At 38.9% G+C, this 15,826-nt stretch overlaps 1 long non-coding RNA gene across 1 annotated transcript; it reads right to left on the minus strand.

The window, feature by feature from the left end:
* Nucleotides 1–5,934: 5,934 nt before the first annotated feature.
* Nucleotides 5,935–6,850, minus strand: LOC141017783 (uncharacterized). The gene is made up of 3 exons (XR_012180678.1): nt 6,777–6,850; nt 6,610–6,683; nt 5,935–5,980 (listed from the first exon to the last, which is right to left on the minus strand). It is a non-coding gene; the product is annotated as an uncharacterized lncRNA (long non-coding RNA).
* Between the last annotated feature and the right edge of the window lie 8,976 nt (nt 6,851–15,826).

Below are 15,826 nucleotides of genomic sequence, written 5' to 3' on the forward strand. Positions count from 1 at the left end.
TTGGGCAGCCTTGAATTATGCCTCTGTTTAAATTAAATCAGCTTGTAGTACCGAAAGGGAAGGCAACTAAAAATTATTAAAGAAAGTGTGTATTAAATCTATACATTTTGGCCCATTTCCATAATGTTGTAGCGCCTGGGTTATGAATGGATGTTCTATCATGTCAGATGTTTTCTTAGAGTCTAGAAATAGAATGTAACCATAGCTTCTATAAAATCCTCATAGACTACAATATCCAACATAAGATGTATGTTGTCATGAATTAATCTCTCATTCATAAATCCAGTTGTACTAATAACCTCGGGTAGAGTTGTTTTTAATCTCATAGCAAAAATATGTGCCTTGAGTTTGTAATTACTATTCAGGAGGTTCCTAAGGTTAACTACTATTTTATCTTTTCCTGGATTTGAAATAAGGACAGTATCATTTGTTTCAAAGTTGCTGGGAGGTTGCAATTTTTGACAGCTTCTAAGAACACCTGAAGGAGACTTGTTCAATTTGTATTTACCTATAGCTTTGTCCAATTCTTCTGTCAATATGTCAGACTTAAATAGTTCTTTGGATTCAGGGGCGATTCTAGGATCTGACCTTTGGGGGGCTCAGCCCCCAGGAAGCAGCTGACATCCACTCTTGACGAGGAATTATGAGGCTACCGAATTTAATCCAGTTTTTAGAAAAAATCTTAGAAAAATCTTAGAAAAAGGCTAAGATTTTTCATAAAAGCAAGAATCTTTGATTATCCAACCATGATCTATGTAAATGTTCCACTGACATACAATCCCCCCACTAAATCAGTCATTTCACCGGATGAGCAGTGATGCCGGTAACGTGTTACTTAGTAACGCGTTACTGTAATCTGACCACTTTTTTCAGTAACGAGTAATCTAACGCGTTAATATTTCCAAACCAGTAATCAGATTAAAGTTACTTATTCAATTCACCGTGCGTTACTATTATTTTTGTCATTTTCCTTAGTAAAAATATATATTTTTGCTTTCTTCTTGCGTCTCGGGGAGTGATGTCACGTATGCGACAAGTCACGTTTTCAGCATGAGGACAACTCACGTGTAACACCACGCAGCAACACAAACACATCAACAATGGAGGGAGGTGAGAGATGCGCGTTTTCGAGCTGGAAATACAGTCATTATTTTGAGTTTGTGTCAGCTAAAGATGAGAATATTAAGGTTCGTTGTACACTCTGTGCTGGCGACAAAGTACTATCAAGCTTCAAAAACACGACGTCAAATTTGAAGAAACATTTGGAGTCACAGCACAGCACAGTTAAGTTTACAGAGCAAGTCCCACCAAGTGGTGTTTAGCAGAGAGCTGCGAGCAAAGCCACGGCCTCGACTTCTGCAGGAGGTCCCCCACCTCCCAAACAACAAAAGCTGGACTTCGGTGCCAAACAAGTAAGTGGGGGAGAGTTGAAGAAGTTGGTCGGGCGGTATGTTGTAGAGGAAATGCTGCCCTTAAACACGGTTGACTCGAAAGTAACTTGTAATCTAACTTAGTTACTTTTAAAAACAAGTAATCAGTAAAGTAACTAAGTTACTTTTTGAAGGAGTAATCAGTAATCAGATTACTTTTTCAAGGTAACTGTGGCAACACTGCGGATGAGAGTCTAATATCTTCCTAAACCTATGATAACAGTAATGATTAAGGATGAACAATGATCAACTTTTCTCCAAAAAATAGTTAATGTAAACTGAGGAGAAGGCTCAATTGACCACAGCTGTCTGTCTATAACATTGTGTCTCAGCTTTTTTGGCCTATTAAGAGATAAAAGATCATCTTGAACTATAGCCTATTTTGGGCTATTTTTAAAAGCCTATGCCCTCTAACTGGGATTTAATATGCATTGAGACATGAACCACCTTCCTCCATGCCATGGACAGTACAGTATTTCTGTATCATATTTACACAGTACTGAAACACATTGGTTTTCAATGTAAAATACACATGGTAAATATGGAAAATGGATGGTAAAAATTTGAAGACAGTAAAATATGAACTTCAAAACAAATTGTTTTATTGATATTGGAATATTGTTTGTATAAACTTACATTTTCAGAAAAAATATATAAATATTTAAAGAGAGATTAAAAAGTCATCCATGAAATTACTCTAAATATAATGTTCTTTCTTTTTATATGTAATTAGTGAGGTGGTTTGCCCCTATAACAATCAATGCCCTTTTCTCACCTGCTTCTTTCAGGTCTTGCACTCTCTGTGTGTCCTCTCTATCTCCATCCTGCTCTTACCCTCTCTCCATCCTCCTCTCTCTCTCTTTACATACATACAAACGTTTTGTAAGGAAGTAGTTATAAACCTTTAAAATAATACATAAAGCAAACAAGCCCAGTGGGCCAATTTCTGAGGCAAATGTAGGCCTACATTATAACATGTCATTGTGCAGTGGAACAGAGCAGTTTTAAAAGATTGAGTAAATAAATATGGGCAAATGCAATTAATGTGGCCAAAAAGATGCTTATTGTTATTGTCTTCTTGACTACCTGTTCATGTTCTCACTCGTTTCATCTTACTCTCTCTCCTTTTCTCTCTCTCTATCCTCATCTCTCTATCTCTCTACCCCTCTCTTTGTACTGTCCACCAAAAAGACAAAGTAACACAGTATAACAACTAAACAACAAAGAAATAAATGCTAACTCATTAACATGTATTCATCTATTAAATACTTTGTTGCTATACTACTCAATGGCATGGATTTACATTCTCTCACCTGCACCTGGCTGTTTTCTTTAAAAAAAGAATGCATGTCCATCTATGGAAAAGCAGACATTTGCAAAGGGTTTAATGTTCCAGTGTTTAAGACGGTATCACTATCCTACAGTATAGCGACCATGAATCCCCTTTCTATCAACAGCCAGTATGAAAAGCAGGCTTATGTAGTGTAAAAAAAAGAAGATTTGTGTCATTCAAACGCTAGTCTACTAGCACTATAGCTGCTACTCCTATGATAGTCTGTTAGCTGGGGGCTGGAGCTAACTAATTGTTACTACCAGCAGTGATGAATACTTACTTTCTTGAAAAACTTTCTTATATCCGTTCTTCTTCATTCACGTTCTTCTCCTCTTCTTCATTCACGTTCTTCTCCTCATGCTGTTCTAGTCGGCTCTGTGTGCTTCAAGGTACACACACGCTGCAGGTAGCGAGTGCAAGCAAGGTCGCAGGGAAAACGTGGACTGGATTTTCAGTGATGTGGGCGTTCTCTATATGAACAAGTGGAATGGATTGGATAACGACGCACTGAAGGGGCTCTCTCTACCTTACACTAAGAAGTGAAGGGAAACTGACAGATTTATGATCATATTTAAGTGAATAATGACAGGTTATACCGTTTTCAACGGTATACGCGGCTGACAACGGCCCAGTTTGACGACCTGCTGGCGAGAATCGGAGGCAGGATTGCCCGGTTGGACACCAACTACAGGCGCTCCATCCCAGCTGAGGAGCGCCTGGCCATTTGTCTCCGGTGAGTGGCTTTGTGTGTGTGTGTGTGTGTGTGTGTGTGTGTGTGTGTGTGTGTGTGTGTGTGTGTGTGTGTGTGTGTGTGTTATGGCAATGCAACTATGTTGCACTCTACCCATGAAAAAATCACTGTACGGGACAAATGCAACTATGTTGCACTATGAGCCCAATGAAACATTTTCCGTACGGGCCAAATACAAACATTTTCTTAAATAGAATCGTGGCAGTTGAATTAATCTGGCCTAATTAGTAGGAATCAAACATTAAACTATAGCCTACATTTCCCTAAATTCTGCCAGATGAGTTGAGTTCAGCACTGCATGTTAACATCAAGGTTACTACACAACAGACAGTGGTAATAACAGTTGAGATGAAACTGCATTGTCTTTACAGTAAGTGCAAAACAGTGTTTCTCAAATATCTAGCCTACAGTACAGGGAAAGAGTTGCAAATGGAGAAATATTTTAACTTTTGTTTTTTATTTAACTACATAGCCTAGCCATATGAACTTAATCTAGTTAAAGGGGGTACCCACCACAGTGATGAATAGTTTAATTCCAAAGCTCTATTAGTTATTATCATCATCATTTTTCACATTTTTTATGTATGTATTTCTATCTATTTTATCTGTTTGTCATTATTTATTTGTAGGTATGTAGGCTACTTGTAACCTCTCCTTTTTGCATTTCTATTTTTTTTTCAGATATCTAGCCACTGGTGACTCATACAGGACCATAGCCAGCAGCTTCCGTGTTGGGGTGTCCACGGTGTCCATGATTGTCCCTGAAGTTGCCAGTGCCATTTGGGAGAGCCTCGTAGGAGAGTTCATGGCTGTGCCTACCACACAGGAGTGGAGGACTATCGCAAAGGAGTTTGAGGAGCGGTGGAACTTCCCTCTTTGCTGTGGTGCGATAGACGGCAAACATGTGGTCATCAAAGCCCAGGAGAACACAGGATCCCAGTTTTTTAATTATAAGGGAACGTTTTCAGTCGTTCTCTTGGCTGTTGTTGACTCACGGTATCGCTTCAGGGTGATTGATGTTGGGGGCTTTGGCAGATCCAATGATGCTGGGGTTCTGGCCAACTCTCTTTTTGGTCAGGCACTCTCAACTGGCACCCTCCAACTGCCCGCTGACCAGCTACTACCAGGAGCAGACGACCGAGGATCCCAGCCTCATGTGTTCATTGCAGACGAGGCCTTTCCACTGCAGCGACACCTGATGAGGCCATTCTCCAGGGAAAGCCTGACCACAGCTGAGCGCCGCATTTTCAATTACCGTTTGTCTCGGGCTCGGCTGGTTGTGGAGAACGCATTTGGCATCCTCTCTTCTCAGTGGAGAATGTACAGGCGTGTCATTGAGATTCGTCCAGAGGTTGCTGACATCTGTGTGAAGGCTACTTGTCTCCTCCACAATTACATCCAGAGCACAACCCCAACCCAGGCTGGGAGCATCATGCTTGGAGAGGTGGACCCCCTGCCGGATCTGAGAAGAGTCGGTGCCAACAACGCTGGGATGGATGCACTCGGGGTCAGGGAGGCCTTCACAGCCTACTTCTCTGAAGAAGGAAAAGTCCCCTGGCAACACACAGTGTAGCATATATGTGCACACCCTCTAAACGGCTCTTTTAAGAGCCACCCACACAAACCTAACGAGTATAATTCCTACAATATTGTGTGCAGTGCAAATGTACACCAAGATGGCTCTTTTACGAGTAACTCCATCCTTTAGCATAACTCCAGCACTAATACTATCACGCAACAGCAAAATCAATATATATATTAATTAACACAATACATACATTTTCTTTTTTTTGTCTCTTTCAGTTGTGATGGCATCCAATAACAGTGCTATTTACAGAGATCAAAAGGGAACATTAGGGATGATTCTTTACTATATATTCTTACACATTTTGGTAGGAGTTCAATTTATGAAAGGCAAAGCTTGTACAACTCAAATTTATATAATAAATAAAATATAAAATATAATACAAAATTTAAACATTTAATTAACAGTGCTATTTACAAAGATCAAAGGGAACATTAGGGATGATTCTTAACTATGTATTTACACATTTTGGTAGGAGTTCAATTTATGAAAGGCAAAGCTGTTCAATGTGTTCAGGCGGTACTCTCTGCAGGAGAGGTTTGAGGGATTGCAGGAAGATCTGAATCTCCGTTGGCTGTGGAGGTGGAGATGGTGCCGCACTGGCCTGCCTCTTCAGCAGATCCAGCAGTAGCTGCTGAATCATGGCATCATTGTCATCAGTGGCCTTTCTCTTCTTCCTACCTGTATGAATTGAAAACACCATATGATAGTGAAACTACAACAATATTTAAACATCTTGTAGTTGTCCAGTTTGTTCCACATTAATTTGTTTTCTACACAATTGCTGTAGCCCAGTGTGCATACCGGGAGGGTGAGTGGTCTGCCTGCTGACATACTTTCCACTTCCACTGTGTTGTTGCACTTCATCAGTCTCTTTCTCCCTGTATGTAAAGTAAACACCATATTTGATTTGGGAACATACGTATATGCAGCATCCAAGCTTTAACCGCCTCCTGGTTCTGTGAAATCACTTGTGTGGGAATATTTTGAAATCCTGGTGAGTTAGGTTGACAGTGTTTGCGTTGTTGACAAGAAGACCACAGTTTGTAAGCTATGCTGTGCGTGTGTATTTATTTTGCTTTGTTCCTTTGTGTTGTTATTTCTCTTTTATTGCATGAGTAGTGTGCATGCTGTTACCAAAGACAGTCACTAGATGGCAGGCACCTCAGTGGACTGGTAAAGCAAGTTATTGTTTTACCTATTGTTTACCTTAAAAATAAATAATTTGAATTTGACAATTTGTGCTTAATGTGGTACATAAAAATCAAATATCGGAGATTACATCAAAATGAACTGAGGATTTGGAAAATTGTGACACCCCTGGACACATACAGTATGTTTTGGCCATCGCTACGTTGTAGCTATTACTGGAACATCATAGGAATACTGGAACATGATCGCTACTGTATGTACTGGTAAAAGCTTCTTTTCAAGATTCAACATCTGTGTGTGTGTGTGTGGTTGTTGCATACTACACATACATACACACACAAAATATGTACATACGCACCAGGAGGATTGGATGTGGGGGGTCTGACTGTGGGACTGGGGGTGCTTCGCCCACTGCCGTCGCTACAGGTATCACTGTGTGAAATTGACAGCACTTTTGTAAAACTTCAGCTACATACAAACATGTTAACACACATGTATATACACACAAATTATGCAGGCACATACCTTGAGGGTGGAGGGGTGGGCTGAGGCGGGTAAAAAGCACAAGTGAGAGAGCTGGAGTACTGGCTCCCACTGTCAGCCATGCTGTTTGAAATGAGCACAGTACTTTTGTGACACATGTATGGGGAGCCATATATATACAGTACGTACATACATATACCTATGCACAAACACAAATTATGCATGTACGTACCTTGAGGATGGAAGTGTGGTTGGGGGTGACATCTTTCCATGCACCAGTGACAAAGAGCCAGAGAACAGGTTACTCGTTTCCATTAAGCTGTATGAAATGGGCACAGTGTTTTTGTGACACTACAGCCATATATACTGTCTTCACAGTATATGTATGTACACACATCTGTGCACACACTAATTAAGCATGTATGTACCTCATCGGTGAAATGGTAAGGGGGGCAGGTATGGTACCCAGGTCAGGAGCAGGAGTGCTTCCTATATGTCTCTCTGGCACACTGTGGGAAACAAACAGTGCTTTTGTGAAACTACTGCAACGCATTTATATACAGTATCTACACAAAGTATGCATTTATGTACCTTGGAGTTGGAGACAGGTTGTAAAATGAGGCAGCAGCAGCAGCAGCAACATCGCCCTCGCTCTCAGACAGTTCTAGCATTTCTGAAAAGAACAGCAAAAAAAATCATATATCTTTATTTTATATATCTTATATATCTTTATATAAATATATCTTTTTATTTTCATTCTATTGGATAATTGATCATTTCACTGTTGCTGCAATATTGGATGCTGTGCTTGCAATAAAAGCTCTGCTTTGGTTGAGTTCACATTATAATACACATTGTGAGCACATAAACAACCACTGTCCCAACACAAAACTTTTCCATTGTGTTCAACCAACCAGTGTCAACTTCATTGGTTGCTGCTGCTGCTGCTGCTGCTGCCTCTGGACTCCTGACAGATTCCTCGGCCCTGTCTTCCTCAACCTCCAGCCCCACATTCCCTGAGGTCTGTCGGGGGTTGTAAAGGGGTCTCAGGAAAGACAGGACCGAGAAATGTTTCCATGGCTTTGTCTTTCTCTGCCCTGGGCCACTCTTTCCCTCCTCCTGGTACTGCTTGACCAACCTCCTGTACATGTCCTTCAGGTTTTTCCATTTGGCCTGAAGTATTTTGACTGTCAAGAAAAAAACAGCACACATTTCATACTCGTAAAAACATATTTAGATGGCTATTGTTGCACAATATCTTATGTATGAATGGTGTATATTGCTTGTTTGTATATTCTTATTTAAATTACTAGTTTTGCTTATTGTGTGTTTCTTTTGAATGTCTAACGTTATCATTAACTAACGTTACTCAACATTAACAGGCGCTAACGTTAACTAACGTTTAGTTTTAGTTTTTAGTTTTAGATAGTTTATTTCGAACATGTAAAAAAACAAAATTATCATGTACAAAGTAAACATAAACTGAAAACTATAAATTCTGTTTACATATCCGAAAAGGAGTGGGAGGAAGTGTAAACTTATTTTATTCCACCCCTTTTTAATAAATAATACCACTAAAATACTTTGACTTCTATCAATATAATAATAATAACAATAATAATAACTTCCATTTGTCATTTTTCAATTTCCTTTGTTCTATATCTAACAAAACATAAATGTATTACAAAAATATAATTTATAATATATTATTCTTTATATTTATAATATATAATGTACACACACATACTAAAGATGACACAGAGTGCAATATATACATATATAAACATACATACATATACATACATACACACATACACACAGACACACAGACCTACACACACACACATATATACACATATATGCATATATACATATACATACATACATACATGCATACACATACATACGCCCTACACCTACTGAAGATAACACAAAGATACATAAATAACAAACTAAATAAACAATTTACACCCAGTGATATTCAAACACCCTCTTCATTTCTGTACCTTGTAAAAATCATCTCCTTATATTTTTTTTTAAACTGGTTTATGTTTGGACATTCCCTGAGCATCCCCTCTAGACTGTTCCATAGTTTAACCCCACAAATTGAAATACAAAAAGTTTTCCCTGTTGTGCGTGCCTTCAGTATTTTGAATTTAAATTTTCCCCTTAAATTATAACCCCCTTCCCTTCCAGTGAACAGTTTCTGAATATTTTCTGGTAGTAGATTATTTTTTGCTTTGAATAATATTTGTGCTGTATGAAAATCCACAATATCTTTGAATTTTATGAGTTTTGACTGTAAGAAAAGTGAGTTTGTGTGATCCCTGTATCCTGCCCCATGAATGATCCGTATTACTTTCTTTTGTAAAATTAGAAGTGGATGTATTGTAGTCATATAGTTATTGCCCCAGACTTCTACACAGTAAATGAGGTATGGAAGAACTAATGTACAATATAGAATACGGAGTGATTTATGATCCAGTGCCTGTTTTGCTTTATTTAATACTGCGATGCATCTTGACATTTTGGTTTGTACATATTTAATTTGTGATTTCCAACTAATTTTTTCATCAATGATCACCCCTAAAAATTTGATTTCATTTACTCTTTCAATACTAACCCCATCTAATTGTATCTCTAGTTGTACATTAGTTCTATGATTGCCAAAAAGTATTATTCTTGTTTGCTCAGGTTTAATGATAGTTTATTTTCGTCCAACCATGCTTTTAAGTTTTTCAATTCAGTATTAATCACTTGTGTTAAAATTTGTAGATCACTGCCAGAACAAAAAATATTTGTGTCATCTGCAAACAAAACCAACTTCAAAACTTTTGATACCTTGCATATGTCATTGATATAAAGTATGAAGAGTTTGGGTCCCAACACTGACCCCTGAGGGACGCCACAGGTAATGTCCAAACACTTTGAACAAGCATCACTCAATTTCACAAACTGCTTCCTTTTAGTTAAGTAGCTCTTGATCCATTCTAATGCTTTTCCCCTGATGCCATACCAGTCTAGTTTCTTGAATAATATATCATGGTTTATTGTATCAAAAGCTTTTTTTAGGTCTATGAATATCCCAACTGTATACTCTTTTTGGTCTATTGAATTTGTAATTTCCTCAACTGAATCGATTAATGCCAGTGATGTTGCTCTGTTGGATCTAAATCCATATTGACTTTCAGTTAGTAATTTGTGTTTATTTATGAAACTATCCAGTCGGTTATTGAAAAGTTTTTCTAAAATTTTAGAGAATTGAGATAGTAATGACACAGGTCTGTAGTTTGTGAATTGGTGTTTGTTCCCAGTTTTGTACAGAGGTATGACCTTTGCTATTTTCATTTTGTCTGGAAATGTACCCGTTTGAAATGATAGGTTACAGATGTATGTTAATGGTTTTGAAATCCCTTCAGTCACTCTTTTCACAACAGTCATATCAATATCATCACAGTCCTTAGATGTCTTATTTGCACATTTGGTAACAGTATTTATAATTTCTTTCTCATCCACTGCTGTGAGGAACATTGAAGTCAGATTCCGGTCTATTAAACTGTCACTCTTCTCCTCAGATATTACTGGATCTGGGATTTGTTCTGCTAGGTCAGGTCCAACACTAACAAAGAATTTGTTAAAGCTGTTAACTACTTCATTCATATCGTACTTTTCAGTATTATTGATAATAAAATACTTAGGATAACTTAATTGTTTAGAGCTATTTTTTATTACAGTGTTCAGTATGTTCCATATACCTTTAATGTTATTCTTATTATCATCTAGTAGTTTGTTATAGTATTCTTTCTTAGCTATTCTTATAATATTAGTTAACTTGTTTTTATATTTTTTATATTTTTTTTCTGCCTCCTTGGTTCTTTGTCTCATATATTCTCTGTACAGTGTATTTTTCTTTTTGCAGGCATTCTGCAGACCCTTTGTGATCCAAGGATGATCAGCATATTTTAGTTTCCTATTAATTTTTTCTATAGGACAGTTTTTGTCATATAGTACTTTAAATATTTTTAAGAATTCATCATATGCACTATTTATATTATTGCTATTGTATACGGTATCCCAGTTTTGCGCCATTAGGTCATTTTTGAATGCTGTTATTGCTACTTCTGTTCTCACTCTCCTGTAGATAGTTTTATTGTCTGGTGGATTCGTCTTGTAGTTATTGTCATACACTGTAAAAACTGGCAGATGGTCACTGATGTCACTGATGAGTAGCCCGCTTATTGTATTGTGAACAATGTCATTTGTGAATATATTATCTATCAGAGTTGCACAGTGGGAAGTTATCCTGCTGGGTCTGGTGATTTTTGGGTATAGGCTCATACTATATATTGTGTTCATAAAATCATCAGTCATTTTGTGTTTATTTGGATTAAGGAGATCAATATTGAAGTCTCCACAGATGAAAATTGTTTTATGACTCTTATTTGTGAACATTTCCTCCATCCATTCCTTGAACAGCTCAATATATGAGCCCGGTGTCCTATATATACAACTAATGATTACTGGTCTACTTTTTTCTTTGTAAAGTTCAATTGATATGCATTCAAGCATGTTGTCCACAACCATTGACATACTTTCCAACACCTTGAAGTTAATGTTTCTTTCCACATATATTGCGACTCCTCCTCCACCTTTATTTTGTCGATCCATATGCACAAACTCAAAACCTTCCAGTTCAAAGTCCGCGCCTTTTTCTGCGTTAATCCATGTTTCAGAGATTGCAACGATGTTGAATGATTGTTTAAACTGATTCACGTACTCCTTGATACTTGCAAAATTTGCATACAGACTCCTGCTGTTAATGTGTATAATTGATAGTTTCCCATCCTTATTGATTTGGTTATATTGTTCATCAGTGTAATAGCAGCAGTTATTATTGATGGCGTTGAAGAGGTAGTTGTCCGGGTCTATGTCATGTTCCATATCCAATAAATTGTGTTCTGTATATTGAAATGTTTGTAGTTCAGGGTTATCATGATCATTGATCCTCTTTGTTGTGTTACTGTTGTCAACGTAACACAACGTTAAAAACGTTAACTTTAACGTTTAAAAAAAACCAAACTTACCATTAACCCCCATCTGTCCGCTGATCTCCCTCCACACAAGTTCCTGTGTGTGCGTTTTTTTGTAGTCATTGATTGTGTGGTCCCACAGGATTTTGTGGGACGACACAAGGACAATAAGCCTGTCCACGTCCACTGTCATGTCTCCAGAAAATCGTCTTTATCCAAAAGGCAACGTAAAGCCGGCTTCGCTCTTCCGGACCGGTGGAGTTGTATTACGTTTCCATGGTTTCAGTAGTTGTCATAGTTACACATAGATTACGGCAGCCTATCAGCGCTGAGCGACAAGCGACTGACGGCCAGAGACTTGGGATTTCTCATCTCGAGATGTCGCTTGGAGCCCCAGCGATATTTCGCCTGAGCGAGTAATCGCTCAGTCGCTCGTTTGCATTGACTTAATATGTAAACTTGTCGCCAGCGACAAAAATAAAAGGTCCGGTGTGAACGCACCTTAATAGGGATTTTTGGGTTAAATTTGGCTATCAATAATAATTAAAAAAATACCAGTCAGAAAATGTGCTGGTGGTTCCTTGGCTGATGAGACAAGCAGGAGAAGGTTGTAATTCCAATGTTGAATAATGCTGTTTTTGCTGTGCAAGGTCTGATGAAAGACACAGACAGAGGAAACTGGCCACTCCTTTTCTTTGCAAGGATAGCAGCTCGGTGCTAACTTGCTTCATGTTCCTTGGATTGTGGAGTTAGCTGGTAAGCTTTGCGTTGCAGCTGCTGGCGCTAACTAAGCTGGAATACTAGCAGGACCTTGCGTCACTGCTGTGAGAAGTTGTTCTTTGGGCTTGCTGGAAATGCAGCTGGCAACTCTCAGCAGCTGTTAGGCCCAGAAGAATCCAGATGAAGAGAACTTGAGGGCAGGCAGCCCTGTGGGGAGAGAGGTGGAGAAGAGAGAGAACAAAGGAAGGAGCTGGAGTTTTGACTATCTGCTCAATGGGGGGTCTGTCACCCTGACCAATAGTAGCTCAAAGCTGAATTTGCACCTAGGTGTGAAGACTGGGGAATTCTGGGAAACGTTCAGAGTCCATTTTGAAATCAACAATCAACAACTTCAACTGTGGGTCCCAACAATAGCAAGAACTGGAGCTGTAAGCACTGATGACCAGGGCAGGTAAGCTGCTTCCTGGTTTTGAAGAAATATTATGAGCAAACTTTTTTTAAATGTCACCATAATTCAGTGCTAACCAAAATTTCTCAACCTCAGGTACTTTAGGTTCTGTTGCGACCAGGGCCTAGGGGAAACCCTGGCCCAAAATGTAAATGAGACTACCCTCGTCCCATCCCCCAAGCACCACCAGCAGCAAAGTATTTTTAAAGGTTTTATTTCAAAACACATCACACCCATAAACAGACATGCTGGCAGTCTGGCTGAGAGAGGAGAGCCCACAGAAACTGGGAAGAGCTGGCCTTTAAACTTCTGGCTTCAAGGCAGGAACCAATCCTGGACAACGTACACTTACTCAATTAACCAAACACACCTGCAACCAATCACACTAGTGTAACACAGAGGGGCATTTAAGCACAGAGGCAATTAAAGTACACACAATGAAATTGTTTATATGACCACTGGGGGTTGTAACATTTCTCCCCTAAAGAAATGTTCAATTTCAGAGATGCAATAGGGTGTTCAGCTATCACAAGTCCGTCCCCTCTGTCATGCTGAACCACACAGTCTACAGTACATAAAAACACTTCATCTTCTGCACAGGACCAAAATCAGTGGGTGCCACTCCCACTAACAAAATGGCTATCATCATGAGAAGAGAACACAAAACCAAATACATAGTTGCTGTGGTAACGCACACATACCACAAAACAGCAACAGGTGACCAACACAACAGTGGAGTGCAACAGCCACAAAACGAAAGGGGTATTAAAGCACAGAGGCAATTAAAGCACATACAATAGAAATGTTTATATGACCTCTGGGGTCGTAACAGGTTCGGTGAGTGATTTCATGAAAAGTGTCAGGATCTTATTGATGCTGTGTTTCTGATCAGTTGATTAGTCTAATTGCAACAAAGTGGATGCTTTTCTTGAGCTGTGATTTTTCTTGCCCATCTACACTAGAACCTCAATGCTAGATGCCGTTAAATACTTGATATATTACACACTGGACCTTTAAGTTGGAATCTCTAATCAGAAGGATTTCAATCAGATTAAAGAAAAATTAAATGTATGGACGCATGTGTTCTACAGATTCACTTTATAAACTACCTGCATCAAACACTATCTTTTGCTGCCTTGGCTAGTCCATTGATAATTCCAGGCATCAGGTTTCAAGTAGAAGACAAGGCCTGGAGCATCAAAAGCTTGCAGGGAAAGGAGTGTTTTTGTTTAGGCCCTCAAAGGGGCCCAGAGGCCGTCTGCCCCTCCCTATTTCCCTTCTGTCTGAGAAGGAGGAGGGGGGATGCATGGTGACTTTTGACACCAGGCATCTGTTGCTTAACCAAGCAGCATCCCCCCTACCCCCAGTGGCTTCTGACCTTCAACACATGGCCCACACTTTTCGGGTTAATATTGGACTAAACATCAATGGATTCACTGTCATGTTTATAGGTCAAATGAGTCGAAGAAAAGTTTGAAATCTCTTGGAGGTTTTCAATGTGCTGAACTATCTACATTTACAGCTTGTTTCATTGCAGGCAATTACTTAGACTCCATGTTCACCCAGAGGAGAGAAACCGAAACAATGTGCTATTATGGGTGTCAGAGGAAGAATGTAGCTGCTGTGTTTCCAACTGTTTCCCTGAAAATGTCCTGTAAAGGTCCAAATGAATAGAAAAATCTGCTTCCATTTGGATAAGGGACGTCCCTCAGTCATTGTCAGTTTGTGCTTTTCATCTTAATTGAATAAGAGGTATTCCTATCCCCCCCTTTCTTGCTCTGCTGACCAAGTCCCATTCAGTAATGGCACTGATGTGATTAATGGCTCCGCTTCAAGCTGGCAGTATGCTACATCTGTCGTCCTCTCAGTCAGGGGGACGCAGAGTCCTTTTTAACTTGGAGGAGCATAGATTTGGCCATGTGGATGGCGGTGAAGACAGTGGAATAATTGCCAGGAAAATGAGCAAGTTCATTGAGCAGTCACAATGCAAGAGTCTGCTTTTGTAGGATTAAATATTTTATAAATACATAACTTATAGGACTATGCTGTTGAAAATTGACAGGGAGGTCTTTGTTTTGTTTTAAACAACTTAAGTCATCGTCTGAACTTCAATGTTTGATTGAGAGACATGTTTGAATTAAGCATTATTACACGAGAGGGTGTGCTTTACCGTCATTATCGCCACGACAGTGATGCGGTAAGGAACGAGGCGCTTGCGCCAAGTTCCGTTAGCATCACTGAAGTATCAGTTAGCATCAATGCTGTAGGCAGAAACCTATAGTGGCCATAGTAATTAATTTGGCAGCAAAGGAGGAAGTCAGTTGAAGGACTATAAAGATTGAAAAAGTCTGCATAAAGAGGTCAGGGTGGATTGTTGAATAAACACAGAGCTTTTCGTGTCCCATGTGAAACCAAAAGTCAACTGTAAGTCAGTAAGAGTTACATCATGTACCTAACATAACTGAAGGTACATACGTAACTTAAGGAACATTAGTAACTGAAATTATACAACATACTTATTTTAACCCAAATTAGTATGTTCTCCTAAACCTAACCAAGCAGTTTTCATGCTTAAACGAAACCAAACAGCGACAATAGTGAGTTTTAACTATGAAATATACTGTCCATTCATACATTCACCTTTTTTGGTATTGTCTGAAAGTTTTAGTTTTAACTAGTCAGCAGGGTTCAAGTTATGTGGGATCTGAGCTCCCTTGAAAGCAGTAAAATCACTCATCTATGGGGGTCACTAATACATTACCAACAGCCATTATTTTAATCACAAATACTGAATTTTTCAATATAATTAATATTTTATACTGTAATGATTTAAATAGGTTTAAAGAAGCAGGTTTTCCAGATGAACTATGTCACTGGTACAGCAATATCCCAGA

This window comes from Pagrus major, chromosome 22 (genome assembly GCF_040436345.1).
Source record: "Pagrus major chromosome 22, Pma_NU_1.0".
NCBI lineage: Eukaryota > Metazoa > Chordata > Actinopteri > Spariformes > Sparidae > Pagrus > Pagrus major.